Genomic DNA, 24,212 nt, shown 5'->3' on the forward strand with positions numbered 1-24,212 from the left:
ACACAGAAAATCTTGCGTTACATTTCGATTGCATTATTAATTGACAAAGGAATCAGTACCTTCCAAGTGGAAAAACAATCATTACAGAATAACTGTCATCTTAGGACCTTTAAGGGTAATCTATTCTAACAAAGAAAACAATGTAAAGGGGCAGGAAAATAAGATGTTTTTAAAATTTAATTTTAATTTAAATTTTTATTTGAGAATATAAACAACATAGACAGACTCTTTTCCCAACTAACCAAAGGAAATAAAGAGGTGACCCAAATTAACAGAATTAGAAAAGAACAGCAAAGCATTACAATGGGCACCAAAACTTCAGATTATTATAAAAATATACTTTTTAAAAAATCCATAAAACATTACATCCTAAAATCTAAAGGAAATGGACAAATTTCTCAATTCATCTAAACCATGAAAGTTACCAAAAATAAATTCAATAACTTAAGTAGAACCATAACAAATAAGGGGACAGAAAAATAAAAGCACATTCTACTAATAAATATCACAGGCTCAGACAGATTCTCAGAGGAATTCTACTATATATTCAATGAAGATCTACTACCAATACTTCTTAAATTACTAAAAAGCATGGAAACAGAAGGAGTACATCCAAGGTCACTTCAAGAAGCTAGTATTACTCTAATGCTCAAACTAAGTAAAGAAAAAAAAACTGTTTCTACCAACAAAGAAAAATATAGGCAAATGTATCTGATGAACATAGATGCAAACTCATCAATAAAATATTTTCAAAGTAAATACAGGCATCTATCAAAAGTTATCTAACACCATCAAGTTAGTTTTATTCCAGAAATTCTGAAGTGCTTCAACATACCCAGGTATAAAATGTGATAAATCATATAAATGGATTTAAAGATAAAAATCACATTATTATTGTAATAGATACAGAAAAGGCCTTTGACAAAACCCTAAATGCCTTAATGATAAAAGACCTATAGAGAGTAAAATTGGAGGGAAAATATCTCAACATAACAAAGACTATATGTAATAAAGTCACAAACATCATCCTAATAAATCTCAAAAAAAATCCAATTAAAATTAGGAACTATCATTGCCTATTATCTCCAGTTTTTTCAATATAGTGCTTAAAGCACTAGTTAAAGAAATAAGACAAGAGAAGGAAATCAAAGGTACACAACTAGAGAAAAAGTTAAATTATCAGTATTTGCAAGATGATATGATAATAAATGTGAGAAATCATAAAAATTCCACAAAAACTTGAATAAGTAATCAACAGTTTCAACAATGTGACAAGATACAAAATCTACTTACAAAAATCTGTAGCCTTTCTATACATCATCACCAAGCACTCCAGGTTATAGAAATATTTTCACTGACATTAGCATAAAAGAAAACAAAACATCTGTGAATAAACCTAACAAAGCAGGTGAAAGACTTCTAAAATTGAAAAATTTAAATCTCAGAAGGGAGATAATGAGAAAAACACTATAAAATGAAATGACTTTCCCTGATCATGGATTGGTATAATTAATATTGTAAATATACCATTTTACCTAAAGCAATGTACAAATTCAGTGCAATATCAATCAAAATCCTGAAGCATTCTTCATAGGAGTAGAGAGAGAAAGAAAGAAAGACAGACAGAAAGAAAGAAAGAAAGAAAGAAAGAAAGAAAGACAGAAAGAAAGAAAGACAGAAAGAAAGAAATGAAAGGAATATCTGGTATAGCCTGCACAATTCTGAGAAAAGCAAACAATGCTGGAGTGATGGCCATTCCATATATCAATATATTACAGAACTATAATAATAAAACATAATTATATTGGCACAAAACAGAAATGTAGAATGATGGAACTGAAGACTGAAACATGAGTGCTTAAAACTAAAGCCATCTGATATTTGACTAAGATGTGAAAACATAAACTGGAGAAAAAGCAGCATCTTCAACAAACGGTGCTTACGTTTGAAAAAATGAATATACCCACGTATGATAATGAAATAGACCTTTGTCTGTCACCCTGCACAACTTTTAACTCCAAATGGCTCAAACACTTTTGCGTGTAACTTGACACTCCAAAACAATGAAAGCAATCACAGTACCCTTCAAGATATAGATGGAGAAAAATTTTTTCTGAGTAGGACACCATTTATCCAGGAATTAAGAATAATAACTGATAAATGGGACATCATAAGACTAAAATGTAACTTTTGTACAGCAAAGGAAACAATTCATCAAATTAAGAGTAAGCCAAAAAATGAGAGAGAATCTTTACCAGGTGTTCATCTCTCAGTGGTTCAATATCACAATTATATAAAAGATGAAATATCCAAAACACCAAATGATTAAAAATAAAAACAAATTATTTGTGGATCTAAGAAAGATTTATCAAAAGAAGATGTAAACATGGCTAAAAATATTTCAAAGGTGTCCATTGTCTTTTGAAATTAGGAAACTGTAAATAAAAATTATTCTTAGTTTTCATTTCACCCTACTCAGAATGACTAAGATCAAGAAAGAATACAGTTAAAAACAGATGGAGGTGAAGATGTGAGGAAAGGAGCGCCCCTATCCACTCTCGGTGAGTTGTGAATGTTGTGCATTCACTCTATAAATCTGTATGGAAACTGTTCAAAAGGTAAAAAAAAAAAATCTACTAGATGACCCCGATATACCACTCTTTGTCACATGTCCAAAAGATATTCTACTCCAGACTGCTTGTTCAGACATATTGCCACTCTTTTCAAAACAGCTAAGAAACGGAAGCAAACTAAATGTCCTGAAAGTGATGAACAGATAATGAAACTGTGGTACACTTACACAATAAAATACTATTCAGATATAAAGAAAAATGAAGACATGAAAATTTTTGGTAATTTGATAGAACTGGAAAATATATTGAGTGAGGCAACTCATACCCAGAAAAACCATAGTCTGTCTCATTTGTGATTCTTAGTTCCAAATCTTCAAATGTGAGTATATAACCTGGAGTAACTACAGAACTAGAACAGTCAAAAGGGACCATGGATGTACATGTGTAGTGAGGAGAAGAGCTTTAAAGAGATGATTATTAGGATGGGATGTTAGGAATTAGGAAGGAGGAAATAAAGACAAGAGACTTTAACCTGGGAGCAGAGGGTAATGCACAGGAAGAAGAAGGGATAAATAACACTAAGCATGTTTGAAGAGGCCATAAGAAACATTATTTTATGTTCATTTTAAATACAGATACAATATACACATATAATTAAATGAAGTTATACTACTTTAGGTGACAATGTTCCCGCAAGGAGTCATAGACTGATAAAACCTAGAAGATCTTTAAGTTTTTTTGTCAGGTGATTCCATGTTACCCCCAAACCAATATAGGCTATTGCTATAGCCAGTGATTGTTACTCAGAATTTGAAGGTAAGGCTCTATTGCTCAGTATACCACAGACTTCAAACACAGGTATTAGAGGAATTAAGTTGGATGTGACTCAGAAGTCTTTTACATGAAGACTAGCTTGCATAGTAGTGGAAGATCTTAGTCAAAGTATCAAGTTGGATATTCAATCACTATCTAGCAGTGGTCTCTATGAACCATAAGCAACAAGATGCAATGTTAGTACTTATATCCTGGCCATGACCAAGAGTTTTATTAGTGACCTTAAATCCCTCTTAATAGGAAGAAACTCATGCATCTTAAGGGAGAGCATACTATAGCCACTTTCAGAAATCTGTGTAATTCCTAAGAGCATTCTAAATATGTGTACTTATTCCCACAGATAAGTGTAGCTCTCACTCTACATTAAAGAAGCTACTTTTCAAGCTGGGCATGGTAGTGCATGCCTTCAATCCCAGCACTCAAGGAGGCAGAGGCAGGTGGATCTTTGTGAGTTCAAGGCCAGCCTGGTCTACAAAATGAGTCTTGGAAAGCCAAGACTACACAGAGAAACCTTTCTTGAAAAAACAAAAACAAAAACAAAAAAACAAAAAACAAAAAAAAACAAAGAAGAAGAAGAAGAGGAGGAGGAGCAGAAGGAGGAGGAGGAGGAGAAGGAGGAGGAGGAGGAGAAGAAGATGAAGCAGCAGCAGCTATTTTTCCACATCAGATAGAGTCTAGTGCAGAAAGCTACAATTTGTCAACATTAAGATAATAGTTGACTATATTTTGTACAACCCCAATTGTTACATCTACAACATAGTTCCTCTACTTATGGACCAGACAATGTCATAGAAAATGGGACAGAAGGATTGTAACAAACAGAGGACTAAGACAGGTACTGTGGGAGTATCTTTTTTTAGATAATAATTTTATTTATTTATTTTTCTTTTGCGACTATAATATTATCACAATATTTCTCCATTCCCGTTTCTCTCTCCAAACCTTCCCATATACCCCAGGTTGTTCTCTTTCAAGTTCATGCCATCTTTTTAAAAATTAATTGGTAAATACAACCAGCTCAGCTTGTATAACATTAATGGAATGTATGTTTCCAGGGCTGACCATTTAGTATTGGATAATCAGTTGGTGTGCTCTTCTCTATGGAAGACTATTTCTCCCACTCTCAACATTCTTTAGTTGCCTGTAGTATTTTGTATATGATTGAGGCCTTGTGAGCTTTTATCTCTCCACATTGGCATGTCTGTTTATTTCATCCTTGTTCTGCTCATGATTAGGCAGTTATGTTGCTGAGACTTTATGGATGCCGTTTCTGATATTACTATGAAACAAAATGTCACAACAGACTTTCAGAGGCCCCTGACTTGAGTCGAACTGAATACTTTCTCCTTGAGGACTAGCTTTTGTGATACCAAAAGATGCCAGTGCAATGACAACACCAGTTGGCATACCAATATGGATGGGAGAAATATAACAAAGCACTACACCTAGATGATGAGCTACAAGCAATCAGTGATTACTGAAAGAGGAAAAATCAGTCTTCTTTGAGGATAAAACTCCCAATTTGTTATCCAATACCAAGTGGTTAACGATATACATATGAGCAACCCTAAATGAACTCATAAGTTTGTATTTATATATTTATCCAGTTATATTAGCAATATTAATTAAAAGCCATGAATACAAGAGTGATCAGGGGTAAGAACAAGGGAGAGAGGTTGGAGGAAAGAGAAGGAAGGTGGAAATTATGTAAATGTAGTACACATATATGAAATAAAAAATAAATTTTAAAGCTGAAATTGTTTTGAGAGTCAGAATAACCTGACTAACAACTTGAAAGGAAGTTTCTTTGCTTGGTGCTGTGATATTTGTTAGATAGTTTACAGAAAATGGAAGTCTTCATAGAAAACCACGACTGGTAATAATGCAAAAATCGGCAGATGATGGAGAGCTCCACCTCAAAATATATCCATAACAGTTCTTACACCTAAGGCTCAGTGAACATCACTGAAGTCTGGATGGAAAGGTTTTAAGAGCCAGAAGAACAGAACGTTTGTTGTGAGAGTGTGTCGTCTAGAAATCATGAGGAAGGTACACCTATGATACCTCAACAATATAGCTTCATATACAAGGTCTTAACTATGGCAGTCACAATAGACTTGATAATGAAGAAGAGTGACATTTTATGGGGTCTAATTCCTAAGCAAAGTACTAAAGCAACTAAAACCTACTGAGATAGGGAATATTGGATTCCCCAATTGGTTACCCAAGACAAAGTAGTCAACTGTCACATCATACATATACAAGAATCACTACATGGATTCGTGGGGTTATATATGTATGAATATATTTTTAGTAATAATATTCAAAGAAAAAAGTCAAGCAATTTGAGAACGAGCCAGAGTGAACATGGGAAAGGTCAGAGAAAGATAACACATTGAAGGGAGAAAAGGAAAGGAGGTGTGCCATAATTATATTTTATTTAAAAAATTTCCATTCAAAACTATTTATAATAAACACTCTTTGAAAACAATGAGTTATTCTAAGGACATCGGACCAAGGCCAACATAATACAAATAGGACTATATCTGTCACAGGTGCTGTATCTTCAAGTAGGAGTTCAAACTGCTATCACATTTGTATCTTCCTCTGAATTAAGAAAAGGGGTAATACCCTGATTGATCTCTGCCTCTTTGCTTCTTGGTAACATGGACTACCACCTAACCTTTGTATAGACTAGTACAGTTCACCAGTGTAGTCACATGTGATACCTCACTCTGTTTTTATTTTTCCTAATTATAACAGTTTAATATTAGTTTAAGTCTAGATCTTGAATAAACATAAGGAAAATATTTTAAATTATCCAACTGAGTATGTATATTTGTAAGTATATAGAACTCCATTATGCTAATTTTTATTGAGGTTATAATATGTAATGACATCTATTTTCCCCTTCCTCCATTTAAACCTTTCCACACGCCACTCCCTGGTCTTCAAATTCAGAATCTCTTTTTTCATTATTCCATGCATGTATGTGTATGCATACACATATATATTCCTAATATATGACCTTCTCAGTTCCTATAATGTGTCTTGTATGTTTATTATCAGGGTTGACCATTTGATACTGGGCAACCAATTGATGTGCCCAATTTATTTTCATAGCAACTTCTGAAATTAAGCACAGGGTGCAAGGGAATCTCTGTTGTACAGAAAAGGAACCTAAGCATGGGTATCTAAAGCAAACTTTCCATTGTTTTATAGCTATTCAAATGAGGAAAATATGAACTTGAATTCTCTTAAGTGAGCATTCTCTCTTTCACACTGGGTTTTTGGTGCCTAGTACTACTCAATGAGTGTTTCATCCTTTAGTCCACAAGGCATAAACTATTTGCACCTAATTGAAAGCAGGATCCAGTGGCTGGAAAAATCCATCTTGAAACTGGAAAAATGATCACAGTCATGCCTGTGAATTGCTGACAGTGAAGGTATAAAGTGTAGGTATTGATTAGATATTGTTGACAGATTCTCCAAACTTGTTTATACTTGCCTTTTTACATATGTCTCCTTAGAGAAGTATAAATTTTTTCTTAAGTCACACAGAAAATCCTCCAATTGCTTTAGTTTCACCATGATCCCCTGTAGCTATTTATAATAACATGGATCCATGTATGAACAACAAAGTAGTTTTGAGTTTTTGAACATGGTAGCTATTGTCATAAAAAGGACATCTTTCATATCTTTGAAAATGGAGCATTATTGTTGAGGATCTTTACATTTTACCTAATCAATCACAAATGAGACTATGATACATGTCATTTAAACATATATTGCTTAGTTCAAACAGATTTGTATTTTTAAATACTACAACTAAAGCTGTGAAGTAAATCAAATGGTATTTTCCAATAGACAAAAAGTGATAACGTTCTTGCTTATTTGTATGGCATAGAGACTTTTCTTCCTAAATAAACTTCAATATCAGAATAGGGGCTATTCAATTACCACAAATATTAGCATTTCAGTAATGGTGCTACTGTCTCCTACCCAACATTATACTCCTGTCTTCCAATGCTTCTCAAAAGTGAGTGGTCATTCTCAGAAAAATCTGTCTGCAAGGTTGTTTAAGGTAGCCCCTGTCTCAAGAAGCAAATTAGCTCAGGAATATGGATACAAAAGAGATAGTAGTATTAGAAAAGTAATTTAATTACTTCAGATTAAAGTTAAAGGGTTTCATTATATATATTTAAGTTGTCTTATAGGATGAACTGTAACAAGAACTGACATTCATTAAATTTTACTTTGTGATAGCCTTCCTTCTAAGAGCTTCATGTAGAGTAATTTAGCAGAAAGAGAACTTACTATGTGCTCAGAGTTTATTTATTCCTCACAGCACTCTTGTGAGAAATGTGTTATTTTACAGATAAGAAAAGAGACACATGAAGCTTATTAGAGGTCATATATGCTGTAATTAATAAAGTCATGATTGAAACCTCTGAAAACTGACTTTGTAGATTGTATTATTCTGTCTACTAAAAGGTACCTGTAGGCCATGTGTGTGTACCACACATGTTTGCCAAGATGCACAACACCTTTCAAGAGTTAAGGGCTGTTTTCAAACAACCTACTATGTGCCAGGTATTCTCTCAAGAGATATATGATGCAAAATCCACCAAGTTCATAATTTTAAATATTGAATGGGTTTTTTATTTTGCTGGAAAAAACCCATCAATATAATTGGTACAAGTTCAATATTTTAGCATTTTTAGGGACTTTTAAAACTTAATATACAAGTTTGTCTGGATAGGTTTTTATTTTTCCATATTCTGTTATTTTATTACCCTTTCTCCTTCGGCTATTTTCTCCTATAACCTACTAAAAGAATACTGTTTTTAATGGGGAAATTATATTGATGTAACTCTAGCCCACCTCTTATGTGTGTGATTATAGACTGTTCTGATAAAACCACTATAGATTTAAGAATATAAATTGTTTACTTTGGTGGTTCTGGCATTCTAATGTGCTCACAGGACTATCTTGACTGTTCTTTCTCTAAGTAAGAACTCATCTAGGGTCAGAGAAGTCCTCACTGAGAATTTTATTACATACAAATACTTTGGTATGGCCAAGAAATTTGACATAGAGTATGGTAATGCATTTCACTGAACCACTGAAAGCATGCTTCCACACCTAGATGGCTGTCAGTTGAAGGATGGAACATTTACACAATGAAATAGCACAGATAAATGTATATAGGCCTAGAACAAAATCATCTTTAGTGAGGTAACCTAGACCTCCCAAATGTGTATATATCCCTATATATGTGGATGTTAGCTGTTAAATTTTCCATAAACAGGCTACAATTAGTATAACCATAGAAATTAGGTATTGAGTAAGGACCTATGTGGGGAGGGAGGGATCTTCTTAGGACGGTGTAATGAATTAGAAAATTAGAAATGAACATGTGTGGTTGGGAATGGAAGAGGAGGATCAAATGGGGAGGGGGAAGGCAAAAGAGGGAAGGAATGGAATACAGACAGGGACAGCTAAAACTAAGGGACATTAGATGGGTACTATAGAAACCTAATACAGTAGAAATTTCCTAAAATATATACCAAATGACAGGGGAAATAAGCCCCAACTAGACATCCCTTGTCACCAAATAAAGCCTCAAGTTCCAGAAATGAGTTAAATCTCATTGAGCTGTTAGCCAAATGGGTCCTATGAAAACCCCAAAACAACTCAAACTACTTCCAAGGGTACCACAAACTGATGGTAAGGAGTGAATGCCAAAGATACCGTCTCTACTACTCATTGGACATGGAGAAGTCAAGCTGTTGCTCAGCTAGAGCCTTTACCCATATGGAATTTCATAGCACTGGAAGGTACTCTGCATGCTACCAAAGTAGAAAGGTTAAGAATCCCAACCAGCTACAAACCTTTTGATCTACAATGCTGACTAGGCTGCAAGATATGCTTGTGCAATATTGCCGCAGAACTTTGGGTGTAACTAGCCAGTATCTGATTGGCTTTGAGGCTCACTCCATGAGACAAAACCAATATGTAGCACTGTTCATGTGTCCAGGAACCTGAGACTAGATAGACCGGAGACAGAAAGGAAAACCAAATCCTTCTGCTTTATTAAAGGAGCATAGCAACGAAATAGCTCTTAAAGACAGTCTGCTATATTCATATATCAGTGCCTTGCTCAGCCATCAACAGAGAAGCTTCTTCCTGCAGCAGGTGGATACAAACACAGAGACCCACAAAGCAGGACCTTGGAGCACTAAGACATAAATGTGTTGTCTACTTCAAATTCCTCCCCTTAGGGCTCAGAGATCTCTGTGAAAAAGGAGACAGAAAGAGTGTAAGAGCCAGAGGTAGTGAGGACACCAAAGAAACAAGTCTTTCTAAATCAGCATGAGACAAGCTCATATAGACTCATAGAAACTGAGGCAGCATGCATAGGGCTAAGCCAGATGGGGTTCTAGCACTTAGAAGGGAAGTGGACATATGCCCATCCATAACCCAGAAGCTATCTCCATTCATATACAATCAATTTCCCCAACAAAGTCTTACCGGTATATAAACCACTCTTAAGTGTAGACTCTACGCCCAGTAGTAGATGGCTGATACAAAACAATTCAGTGGCATTTTTTAACCTTTTAGATCTTTTCCATACATATTATAGTTTCTGATTTTATATTTTTATTTCTGTGTTGACAAATGTGTCTGTTTGTGTGTGTGTGTGTGTGTGTGTGTGTGTGTGTGTGTGTGTGTGTGTATGTGTGTGTGTTTTGTAACTTCTTTTGACTCTTTCATTTGTTTTGTCCTATTGTGGTTTGCTTGCCTTTATCTTATTTTATTATTATTTTTTTAAGATGTCTATTTGTTTTATAATGAGATAGAGACACAGAGAGACAGACAGACAGACAGGTTTATATTTAGGTAGGCAGGTAAGTGGGGAAGCTCTGGGAGGAATGAGGGGAGGAGAAACTGTAATCAGAATGTATTCTATGAAAAAAAAACAATTTTCAATAAAAAGGAAAGTATGTTTCCAGGTCTTTTCCTTTTACAATTCAGCCTACATTGACAATACAGATATATTTCATACTAGCCTTCACCTTTTGTACAGTGGTTGTAATTACTAGGCTAGCATTGCTGGAAGTTGATCTTACATTCAGTATGTTTCCTTTTGTAGGGCCTTTAACATATTAGCTGCTTCTTTCATCTTCTTGACTTCGGTTGTGATTGTTTCAAGCTCCAGATTTTAAACATTCCTACCTTCTAGATCACTCTCTACTATCCCTGTTTCCTGGCTATTAGATTCCTAACTGGTAACATAAGAGAATATATTAACATTAAATAAGTAATAATATAGTTCAATATACCTCAATGAGTGGCGATGGTTCAAGAACATGGAATAATTCCACTCTCTTGAATGGGTATGTTCTATAGTTAAACATGCTACATGAACTTTCATAGATATAAATGAAAAAAGTCACAGATAAATATGTTAGTGGGGAGATTAATTTGGTAGACTCTAGACGAAAAAGTAAAAGGTCTCTATAACTTTCATGTGTTATACTGTAGAATCATTAGTATTTCAGGGTTAGCAAGGATAGAGGTATACTATTTTTACTAATAAAATCTAAGTCATAAGGTTCTAAGCCATCCATGTTTAAACAATCTGCCTGATTATTAATACAGATGTGGTTTCTTCAGAAAATGTTAGTTCACTAAGTAGCTCTTGGCCTTGGAGTTTCTGGCATTACATGGCATGCCACATCTTTCAACCTGAGCTTCTGGGATCTAGCAACAGTTCTCTTTTTTTAAGGGTAAATTTCTCAGATTTTGGACTGTTCTTGTTTCCCAAAATGATTCCATGACACCACTTTAATAAGTACAAGTATAAGATAGGGCTGTCACTCAAGCACATGGCTCGGCTCTGATTGCTCTTAACTTTAGTTGCTGCCATTTCTTTGGGAAGACCCCTTTTGTCCTCATTTCACAGAAGAGAAAATGGAGTGTTACCAGCCCTATATTATTTTCTCAAGACTATATAGTGAAAGTAATTCAAATTCAAATGTGTTCTTACTTTATAACCCCTGTTCTTAGCTACTATATGGAGTCTGCATGGCTTGTCTTGATTAACATGTACTCAGAATACCTATGTTCAAATGCTGTCTCAGTAAGTAACGTTGGACATATATCTCACATCACTTCTTGGTTAGAGGATATATTGTGGCTTCTTTAATTTGCATCTGCTTTTATCAGTAAGGAGCTTCCCAATTTTTGCTGACACAACTATGTTTTCTCTTTTTTGAAATTTTTATTAAATATTTATTTACCCATTTATGTTATTGTACATATATACAATAAACTGCCTATAACAAGAAGAACCATGATACAATCAGGAATTATATGACTGTTACATTCTTAGTGTTTTGGCTATTTGTATTTGACAGCCTTGAAGAAAACACCTTTCATATCTTGGTGAATCTAACATTCTGAATGTAAATCAATCTTCATAACATTTTGTCATTATCAACTTAAAACATCTATCTAGGCCTAAAAAAATCTTAACTCCTAAATAACTAAGCTTCGTTGTACCTAGTCTTCAACCCCATCAGAGACTTGAGAATGAATAGACTTGATTGCCTGTGTATGCCGGGAGTGCAGGTTAGTAGCTTTCCAAATGAGAAGACGACAGAGACAATTTGCTAACTGAATAGTCACCCAAACTCTCTATAACATTGGAGCATCATCTTCAGCCTTCTGGCCCAATATATCTGGCAGACATATTTGTGAGGCAGGAACTATTGAAGATTTGCTTACACTGCCTTGGCAGAGTTTGTCTGTCGACTCTGCCTGTATCCAAGCTTGTCCCTTTTTTAGGCAGAATTCTATCTGTGGTAGAAATGAGGACAATTTGTCCTAAGTTTTTCAATGACCTAAAAACAATTGTTTTATGTATAATATTGACTTTTAGTAAGTCTTTGGATTCCTGTTTGCCTCAGTTTTCATTATTTTTTGCTTTTTAGTTGGAGTCTTGTTTTCCCCTTCAGTGGGGAAGGTATTACTTCCTCTTGTACTTCGAAGTAACAGTCTATTATTGAGAATTCAGGGCAAGAACTCATACAAGGCAGGAGCCTAGAGGCTGGAAATGATTCCAAGGCCATGAAGGAGTGCTTCTTATTGGTTTGCTCATTATGGCTTCTACAACCTGCTTTCTTATACAATCTAGGACCACCAGCCCAGAGACAGCACCACCCACAACAAGTTGAGCTCTCTTCCACCAATCATCTAAGAAAATGCCCTACCATGAAACTTATGGAGGCATATTCTTAATTGATGTTCCTTCCATTCAGATGACTCTACATGTGTCTAGTTGACATAAAACTAGCTAGGACACTACTAATCTTTATTTCTGTCTTTTTGAAGTTTTATTTCTATGTAAATATCTACTTAGTCTAGCATAATATCAGGAATAGAGGCTTTCCCAAGTAGTATTGGCTTCAGTTCTAACACTTATTTAACCTATAAAATCTGTTTCTCCATTAGAAAAGAATCTAATTATGGGTCTGGTAAAGCAAACAAACCCATCTGTCTGACTGAAAATCTCAAGAAGTTTTCTTTCATTCATATTTTTGTATGCTCAAGATGGAGCATGTTCTCTTCTCTGTAATAGTCTCTCTCTCTCTCTCTCTCTCTCTCTCTCTCTCTCTCTCTCTCTCTCTCTCTCTCTCTCATGTACACCCACACACACTGTGCAAACACAGACACATACATACTTACACAGAGATGTAGCAGTTTCTTAAGTAAAAAGTCAAAAGATAAGTAAACTCCTACCCTCATTTTCATTTAAAGACTCTGAAGAATTAGAGTCTTGTTATGCAATCCTGGTGTGCCTGGAACTATATATACAAGGCTGCTTTCATGTTAACAGCAATCCTTATGTCTCTGCCTCCAAGTGATGGGATTACAATCATGCAATGGCACCTTTCCTACAAGTTCACTCATTGTAAATAAATACTACTTTAATACTAACAACATTAATAAAAATAAAAATACTAGTATAATAGTAGAATTATGTGAATATAAAATTCACCAATGACTTGCCTTTAATTTTGTTAACTATAGGGTTCTGTTATTTAAATGTCTTGGTTGCAGTAATAGAAGCCCAATGAATTCACTGAAGGAAAAAATTGATAACTTAGTCTATAAAGCTATTTACAATACAGCTAAAGAGAGATGTCCAATAGAACCACATTTCCGTTTAGCCTCTGAAACAATTAGAACAACAAACTCAAAAATGTAGTGTTCTGTCTCAGTTGTCTATGCTACAAACCATTTTCTCTATTTTAAAGCCACATCGGAGAAAACATACTGTTCACAACTTTGAAATCCAATTTCAGAGTTAAACTGAACTGAACTCTTGTGATTTAAAAAAAAAGATTCAAGGGAGGAATGTTATTGTAAAAGTCTGGGTTAGATAGTTATCCTTCAACTAGTTTATTGTCACCAGGAAATAACTTCTTACGTTTGGAAACTCTTAGTACTCAGTAGTCTCATGAATGTGAGAGACCTCTTGTTAAAAAAAAAAGTGAGGCACAGTATTATCTGAAGAGTAGTTTTAGAAAACAATCAAATGAATACAGTTCTTTCACAGATGCAGAAATTATACATTACCCACCAACTAGTGAAGCCTAAGAACTTTACTAGTGAGATGAGGAAGTGTATTTTTCTTTTTCTATTTTTTGGATTGCTTTTTAAATTTTTCATTATTAAATATTTTTTATTTTTTACACACACACACACACACACACACAGACACACACACACACACACACACACAGACACACACACACACACAATAAACTACCTACAGCAAGAAGAACCACTAAACAATCAGGAATTATATAAATGTTACGTTTGTAGTGTTTTAGCTATTTGTATTTGACAGCCTTGAGGAAAATATCTTTCCTATCTTGGTGAGTCTAAAATTCTGAATGTAAATCAACATCTATCATATCTCATCTCTATCAACTTAAAACATCTGTCTAGACCCAAAAACATCCCAATCCCTAAACATCCAAGCTTAATTGTATCACTAAACTATTTGATCTCCCACCTGATCAGAGACTTGATAAGGAATAAAATTAATTACCTGAGTATACAGGGAGTGCCAGCTGGCAGGTTCCCAAATGAGAAGATGACAGAGACAGTTTGCTGCCTGAACTCTCTATAATGTTGGATCATCATCCTCAGCCTTCTGGACCAATATATCTGACAGACATATTTGTGAGGCAGGAACTATTGAGGACTTGCTTACTCTGTCTTGGCAGAGTTTGGCCATTGACTCCGCCTGTATCCAAGCTTGCACATTTTTAGGTAGAATTCCGTCTGTGAAGAAACAAGGACATTTTGCCCAGTGGCTGTTTTGCCACATTTGAATCCATTTCCATAAAGAGGTTCTTTGATGCTCATCATCTTCTCTGAGGTAGGCTGAGTGTTACCAGGAGTTAAACTGTCTCATTGTCAATGAATCTTTAAAATAATAAAAACATCTTTAAATGTCATATTCTATAGTCTCTGAGGTTTTTAAAGACATTATCTATTTTACTTTAACTTTCTATAGAACCATATCTATCAGTTACACCTAGGATGTATATTCTTGTGATAAAAATAAACTAGTAATTATATGACCATGATTTGATCAACTAACAGTTAACTTGTATAATTTACTTATCCTCAACAACCTGCAATAGCACTTTAAACTTATTGGAAGTAAATCTTGTATTATAATTGAGTTGTATGGGTACAATACTGCATATTAAAATAGAAACACATATATATATACAAATATATATACATATATCTGTATATAAAATTTGTGAAGAATAATCTTAAATTTGAATTCTATACCAATGTATCTAACATTGAACTTACTTTGCAACTATATACAAATTTCTATACCAGTGAATTTAAAATAACTTTGTTAGTAACAATTAAGGCATTAAGTTGAGGAATAGATCCACTAATCTACTTTTTATCCTATCCTCTGTAAACATTTCTTTTTTTTCAACCTGTATCTCCAAACCTAAAAATGTAAGATAAAGGAAAAGACATCCCTGAGTCCAACCTTGTTTTCTTTCTAAATAAGACCAATAATAACTTATAACCAACTCCCATTGAAAATAAACATCTATCACCCAAGAAAGCAACAAAAAAATCTACCAACCCCCCTTAAAGGAAATGGGGCATTGTTCTCCTAAGGCTTCTTCTGGCTGTTTTGGGATGAATAATACCTTCATAGTTGTCCAAAAAATGGGGGAAATAGTTAAACAAGCTAGTAATAGCATTTATGGTCCAGTTTCAAAATGTTGAGAAATTCCAGGCTTAATTAGAGTCCTGTGTAGGACAGTCTGAAATGCAGGACCAATTGGTATTGGAAGCTTCCTTTGAAAGTGTCCTGGGAGCTGTCCTGTTCTGATAAGGTACAGCAACTGAAGTACTTGGTGATGGAACATGAAGGTTGCAGGATGTCAGTGTCCAGCATGCTGATAAGAATGCATCCTGTCATGTCTTGTCCAGTGTCAGAGGGAGAGAGAAGGTATGATGGAGGGAGGAGTGATTAGGAGAGCATGAGGGAGAGGGATACAACTGGGATGTGAAGAATTCAAACTGCAGAATAATCCACTGTATCAGAATAGCTCTGAGACCGGCTGAGACATGGATATCTAGGCATAGTCAATGCTTCTTGTTGGCTACAGAATCCTTGTGAATTACTATTAGATGCCATTCTTCATATGGCATGAATGAAGATTTACAGATGTCTTCTTTTCTGCTCATACAAAGAGCAGAGAACCGGCCTTAATTGTTCTGTACATCATGCACACCTTATACATTTATACTTTTAGGACTGTAGAATGCTTGTGAGAAATTATATATTTTCAGAATGGAAGTGTATTTTTCTTAAATTACCAAAATACCTTTGCCTTCCCTCACTTATAACAATGACATTCTATGGTTTAATGTTACTAAAATAAATCCCAGAAATATTATCACTAATTTATCTAATCCCTCCTTTAAAAATATACAAGTATAGTTATTGTTTGGTAGAAAACAATAAGAAAAATCTCTTAGTGATAACACTTTATGATTTTATGATTTCTTACTAAATTTCTTATACTGCCATAATCCTTAATCTATCTGCTATTAATTCTGGCAAGTATGAACAATACTAATATCTCTCAGATTTATCCTACTAGACTTGTGCTGATCATAAGGCTGAACCCCCTCTCTGAGGAAGTGCTCAGGCATGAAGTTTTCCCATTACTGACACATTAAGTGAATGAGTTGACCAGATCATTTCCTTCAAGCAGTTTCTGGTAGTGGAGGGAGGATGGTGAAAAATAGAAGGCATGATAACATGGGATTTCTAACCTACACATTTAACAAAAATGGGGGTTGTTTTTGTTTTGTTTAATATTTCATCTCCTGCTCCTCTCAATGATCTTGCCATTTAGGAGGAAGTCAATTTCATAGTGTTGCATGCTTTAATGAATTATCCTTAATTGGACCCACATCTCCTTGATATCTGAGAAACACCAGACCATACAATATATATTTTGTTTATTTCTATATTAATAAAAAAGGAAGAATTATTTTTCATTTGTGAAGAACGGAAAGATGTTACATTCTCAGATATAAAACATACAGAGTTGGTGGGGTTTTTTTTCAGGTTTTAAAAATTAATCATTTATTTTTCTCATGCAATGTGCCCGGATTATAGTTTTCCCCTCTATCCTTCTCAGTTCCTCCCCACCTCCCTTCCCCTCTGGATCTCATTAGAAAGAGCAGACTTCTAAGAGATAAAAAGTAAACACGACAGAATAAAATCTAATGAGATAAAGAAAAAGCTATCATATTGAAGTTGTGCATTGCAACCTGACAAGAAGAGAAGAGTCCCAAGAACAGGCACAAAAATCAGAGATCCACACGTTCTCATGGTTAGGAATCCCATAGAAACACTAAGCGGAAAGCAGAAGAATTGGTGCAGAGTCCTATAGGCCCTGTGTTTGCTGCTTCAGTCTCTATGAGCTTATATGCAGTCAGTGGGCCTTGTTCTGATGTCCTCCATCCCCTGTGGCTCTTACAATCTTTTTGCCTTCTGCTCTGTGGGGTGTCTGAGCTCTGAGGGCAAGGATTTGGTGGAACCCTCCCGTTTAGACTCTCTGTATGATGTCCAGCTGTGGGTCTCTGCATCTGTTCCCATCTGCAGTCTGAGGAAGTCTCCAGAGCAGCTGGCATTTTAATTTAGGCAACTTGTTGCATAGTTCTGAAGACTGACAGCATAGTACATTTAACTATCAGTTCTTATGTTCAAGAGTCAGAGAAGATGCATTCATGCATGCAAACTACAAAAGGGTTAAAAATACTCTGCAAAATGAAAGATTCACGAATTAATATGGGTAGCTCATTTTGTCAAATGTTATTTGTTTTCCCTTAATAAAAAAAACCACCCTTACCAAATTCATTTTCTCTTTGAATATTTCTTTCTTTTTTCTTTTCTTTCTTTCTTTTCTTTTTCTTTCTTTTTTTTTTTAACAGGTTAAGCTTTTTATTGAAGGGGTTATCAAGAGGTTTAGTCAAAAAGACCAAAGCTCATGTCATCACCATCACCTGAGATTCTTCCTTCTTTGCTTCCACTTTCCTCCCCTCAGCTGGGGCAGCATCAGTGTCTGGCGCAGGACCTCCTGCTGGTGCAAGTCCAGCTGCTGGAGCTGGCCCACTAGCCCCTACATAGCAGGCTCCCAGTGTTAACACTGGCCAGGGCCTTTGCAAACAAGCCAGGCCAGAAAGGTTCAACTTTGACACCAGCTGCTTTAATGAGGGCATTGATCTTATGCTCCTTGCAGAGTAGATGCAGGCGAGCTTAGAGACAGAGGCCATGTTGTGGATTGCCAGCACGGTACTAGTCCGGATGAAGTGAGGGCCTCACTTTAACGCAGCGGTAGCTTCCTCAAAGGACTGAGCTAAGGAAAAGCTGAATCTTAAGTGCAAAGTTTCAACAGTTTCTGGCATTTCCTACCTGCTGATTTGGGCCCCTTTGAACTTCAAAACAGCTTATAAAAGTGTGAAATAAAACAAAGTTTTCAATTTCTTAATTTTATTTCTTAAAGGCTTTGTGGGCCCAAGCTTTACCTTTGACTAGTTTACAGAAGTAATCACTATGATGAAAATAACTGATGATTAGCTTAAATCAATTATTTCATGGTAGAATAAAAATAGTCATTGTACTTTAAATTTTTTTCTATTAATTTGTAACAGCATGCAAAGTAATGGGTTTCATTATGAAAACATGCATATGTGTAACAATTCATGTCTATATTTCTTTCTTTTTTAAAGATTTATTTATTTATTATTATGTATACAGAGCTCTGCCTGCATGTACACCTGCAGGCCAGAGGAGGACATCAGATCACATTATAGATGGTTGTGAGCCACCATGTGGTCGCTGGAAATTGAACTCATGACCTCTGGAAGAGCAATCAGTGCCATCTCTCCAGCCCCTATATTTACTTCTATATTCATTCTACTGTATATTTTATGAACTGATCACACCTAGTACTAGTATCCCAATTGCATACTTTATCATCTTCTTTTTATCTAAAAGCAGCTGTGTCTTCATTTACAACATTGGATTTCAAAGTTTATATTTTACTGCTCATCTAAACCAATGATTCTTAACTAGGTTTTGCAACAAGCGAGATACTTTTGTCCATATCAGACAGAGCTCATATTGTGTTTGACTTTCACCAAGTAACTGGTGGTATCCAGGAACAGCAGAAACAAGATCAAGCAGGAAAGAAAGTGCATACCATGAAAAAGGGCATTAGCCCAGTGCATTCCTCCAAGGATGCTCGGAGTGGACTTCAGATGTGTGATCTTATTTCTGACTTCAATGGCATTTGTGAGAGGTTCAAAGTTCTACTAACCAGTACAATTCTATATATCCTGCTCTGGAAATAGACATTGAAGATGAATTACAGAAACTCAAGAATTATATGGAAATAATTGAACTGATGGTAAAAGATGGAGCTTACTTCCTATATGAGGCCTTCAATGGACCACTCAAGAAAACCTTGGTAGAAGGTGCAAACACAGCTTTATTAGATATTAATTGTTGAGCTTACCCTTTTGTAACCTCTTCAAACTGTACTGTTGGAGGCACTTGTACAGGTGTGGGTGTGCCCCCCTGAAAATGTTGGATAAGTATATGAAGTTGTGAAAGTTTATACCACTAGAGTTGGTATTGGTGCCTTTCCCACAGAGCAAGACAATGAAATTGGAGAATTATTACAAATACAGGGTAGAGAATTTCGAGTAACGACTTGGAGGAAAAGAAGATGCGGCTGGTTGGACCTTGTTGCTCAAATATACTCATATGATCAATAGCTTTACTACATTGGCCTTTACCAAATTGGATATTTTGTATATGTACAGGAATCAAACATTGGACTTGCGTACAATTGAAATAGGGAAATTATACTTCACTTCCAACAGAACCAAGAAGTCTTAAATAACATGGAAGTTCTGTATAATACTCTCCTTGGATGGAACACAGACATATCTCATGCAAGTACATTTGAGGAGCTACCTGTCAACACACAAAATTATGTACAATTTATTGAAGATGAGCTTTGAATACCAGTTAAATGTATTGGTGTAGGTAAATCTAGACAGCCAATGATTCAGCTCTTCCAAGGATTGCCAGCAATGCACAAGGCACTGCTTGAGAGGAAGGGCAAAATGTTTATCCATTTCTACATAATCTGAAAATTCAAGAATAAAGATATTGAGATGAGTTTTAAACTGGCATTAGTTTGCAGTCTGTGATGGATGGTTGTCACAGACTGGCGCTCTCCCATCCAGCTTCTCAGCTGGCATGGCTCTCACATCTGTTGCTTTTGCTACCCATGGTGCCACCACACATAGCTCCTCTCAATGTTTATTAACTGTATAATCCCTGTTTGAAATCTAAGGCATCCACCCTAGTTTCTCTTCATTATTGTCACGGTGCTTCAGTTTTTACCCCAACTAGATGGTGAGAATAATTAATGCGGTTTTGCAAAAATATTTTTACATTTGATCATTAAATTCTGTTATTGTAATCTTTGTTGTTAGAAAAAAATGATGAACAGATAGGGTTTCTGTCAGCTTTTGTAATGCTATGAAATCTGTTTAAATTGTGAACTGCTTATTTTCTGCTGTGATCACTGCAGAACTCAGCTTCGGTTGGGTGTTGGGAGTATCTAGTTCTTTCTGCAATTATTTAATACAATGAACATTTAATTCAGTAGTCAAAAATAAGAGACTATTTCCACACAATAACAATCTTAATGTTAAAAAATCATTATTTAAGAAAAACTGTTGTGGAAAAAAGGAGTAGCATTAATCTACGCATCAGCATATTTTTTCCCAAGACAGGGTTTCTATGTGTAGCCTTGGCTGTTCTGGAGTTACTTTGTAGACCAGGATGGCCTCAAACTCACTGATATCTCTCTGCCTCTGCTTCCCTAAGTGCTGGGGTTACAGACATGTGGCACCACATCCATCTTCAACATAAATTTTTAAAAATGTGATAACCTGTTTATTTGACAAAACAATGTCATAAGTTCATCAGTGCCATGGGATGAAGTTGAAGTTTTTGTTGAAGTTTACAGTACCAGGAATGAATTCTGAGTTGTGGACTTCAAATCCAGTAAGAAAACAAGTGGTTAACTTTACAATAAGCCTATTGTTTGTGGTGGTTTGAAAGAGAAATGTTCCTCATAGGCTTGTATATTTGAACATTTGGTAACCAGTAGGTGGTACTGTTTGGGAGGTTATGGAACACTTAAGACATGGAATCTTGCTGGAGAAAATACATCACATAGGGTAGAGGGAGGTATGAGAGTTTATCTCTTCTCTCTTCCAATTCATGCCTTTTTGCTTCCTGTGTGTGGGGTTGATCTCTCAGCTTCCTTTTCCAGTTGCTATGCCTTTTTTTTTTTTTTTTGCCACTATGGACCTCTAGCCCTCTGCAAGGTTAAACCAAAATAAACTCTACTTTTAGTTCCCTTTGGTCATTGTATTTTATCACAGCAACAAATATAGTAACTAATGTGCTCTAGTTCACCATCAGGTACATCTTGCTATTCCTAATTTCTTCCCTACTAACCTCTTGCCCCCATCTCCACTAAAATCATTAACCACCAATATCCCTCCATACTTTCATATGACATTTATTCTACTACCACTTAACCTCTAGTGCCATTTTCTCATTCCTTTTTTCTTGACCCCTTACTAGCTTCCTGACTTCTATAGACACTAAATCAATCATACAGATCTAGAACTTAAAAGCTGGGATCTATAGAGTGCCTTGCTCAGCCATCATCAGAGAAGCTTCTTTCTGCAGCAGATGGCAACAAATATAGAGACCTACAACCAAATATTATGCAGAGTTTGAGAGATTTTGGAACACAACCCTAAAGGAGGTGTTTCTAACAAATCTATCCCCTCCAGGCTGAAGTAACCCCACAGAAGTGGAGATAGTAAGAGTGTAAGAGTCAAAGCAAATGGAAGAATCAAGAAAACAAAGTCCTCCAAATCAACATAATCAAAGTTCATATGAACTCACAAAGACTGAGGCAGCATGCACAGGGCCAACATGAGTCTGCATCAGGTCCTCTGTGTACATATTATAACTTACACTTTAGGGTTTTATTGGATTCCTGAGTGTGTAAATGTACGGGCTATGGTTCTCGTGCCTACTCTTTGAATCTTTTCCTTCTGTTTGCTTGCCTTGTCCAATTCCAATTTGATGATCTTTATTTTACCTTATCTTTAATTTGTTATATTTTATTATTATTTCTTAGAAGCTCATTTGTTTCATAATGAAGGAAAGAAAGGGAGTGGACGCAGATGAAAAGGGAGCTGGTGAGGATCTGGGAGGAGTAGAGGGAGAGGAAACTTTAATTTGGATATATTATGTGAGCTGGTATCTGCATATGTAAAAGTGTAAAAAGGCAGGTTTACTTCAGTATTATGATGTTTTCTAGTTTTATCTATTTCTTTTCAAATTTTGTAATTTCATTTTTATTGATAGCCAAATAAAATTACACCATGTTTATGTACTGCATTTTCACTATACAACCATCTGTTGATAGGCATCAAGCTTATTCCATTTCCTAGCTGTTGTAAACAGAGATATAATGAACATGGGTTTTGCAAGAATCTCTGTAGGGGACTATTTGGTCATACACTTAATAGAGATGTTATTGGATCATATAATAGTTTTATTTTTAAGTTTTGGAAAAACTTCTGCACTGATTTCCATTATGACCGCACATTCTTTTTTTTTCTCCTTTATTAATTTATTCTTGTTACATCTCAATGGTTATCCTATCCCTTGTATCCTCCATTCTTCCCTCCCTCCCATTTTCCCCTTATTCCCCTCCCCTATGACTGTTCCTGAGGGGGATTACCTCCCCCTGTATATGTTCATAGGGTATCAAGTCTCTTCTTGGTAGTCTGTTATCCTTCCTCTGAGTGCCACCAGGTCTCCCCCTCCAGGGGACATGGTCAAAGGTGAGGCACCAGAGTATGTGAGAAAGTAATATCCCACTCTCCACTCTACTGTGGAGAGTGTTCTGTCCATTGGCTAGATCTGGGTAGGGGTTTAAGGTTTACCGCCTGTATTGTCCTTGGCTGGTGCCTTAGTTTGAGTGGGACCCCTGTGCCCAAATCTGCCTATCATAATGTTCTACTTGTATGCTTCTAGGACCCTCTGGATCCTTCTACTTTGCCATTCTCCCATGCTGCATGTCCTACGAAAGCCTTCACTTACCAGGAAACTGAGACAGAGGGGAGAACATTCTAGCGCACATTCTTATTAAGAATAGATAAATACCTCCCTTCCTCCACATCCTCACTAACGTTTGTTGTCATTTGCTTTCTTTTATGATACATGCTGACTGGGGTGTGATAAGATCTTTATTTCAGTTATTGCTATGAATGCTGAATATTTTTAAAATGTTTAATATCTATTTGTATTTCATCTTTTGAAAACTTTCTCTTCAGTTTTATTAGCCATTTTAATTGGGTTGTTCAGTTTTTCCCATAGGTTTTGTCAGTTCTTTAAGAATTTCATAAATTATTTGGATCATATTCACCTCATTTTCCAACTCTTCCCAGATTTATCTCCTTTTGGTAAGATAGTCCTTTTCACAATATTATTTCTTCCAATCTATTAACATGGGAGGATTTTTCATCTTCTGGTGTATAGTCCTTTGTTTTCTTTCTTTTAGTTTTTCATTGTTTTCTTTCTTTATTCTTGTAAAGTTTTAATTATAGAGTTCTTCCACCTTCTTGGTTAGGTTTATTCTATGGTATTTAGTAAAGAAAATTGGGAATGAATAGTTTCCCTGATTTTCTCCGCAATTCGTTTGTTACTGGTATATAGAAAGGCTGATTCGTGTGTGTGAGTGTGTGTGTTGTGTGTGCTGTGTGTGTGGATGTGCTTGTATGTTAAGTTTGTATGCTGCCTCTTTAATGAAAGAGTTTATCAGTTATAAGAGTTTTTGAGGATTTTTAATGTATAAATTCATGTCCAGATATAGAAATACTTTGACTTCTTCCTGTCTGAGTTTTATACTATTTTCTTACCTTGTTAATATAATTAAGACTTCTGGTACTGTATTGAATAAGAAGAATATATTATTTCTAAATTTAGTAAAAATGATTTATTTCCCCTACTTAATATAATATTGGTATAAGTTTTTCACATATATAATATGCTAT

At 35.4% G+C, this 24,212-nt stretch overlaps 1 pseudogene across 1 annotated transcript in view; it reads left to right on the forward strand.

Moving 5' to 3' along the window:
* The window catches only part of LOC311601222 (adenylosuccinate synthetase isozyme 2-like), a 33,088-nt pseudogene extending 12,881 nt beyond the window's left edge, over positions 1 to 20,207 (forward strand). The window contains exon 2 of the transcript in view: positions 19,123 to 20,207. The product of the transcript in view is annotated as an adenylosuccinate synthetase isozyme 2-like (transcript). The remainder of the gene's footprint in view (positions 1 to 19,122) is intronic.
* The last annotated feature ends 4,005 nt before the right edge of the window (positions 20,208 to 24,212 follow it).

Source organism: Acomys minous, assembly GCF_964271855.1.
Source record: "Acomys minous genome assembly, chromosome: 7".
NCBI lineage: Eukaryota > Metazoa > Chordata > Mammalia > Rodentia > Muridae > Acomys > Acomys minous.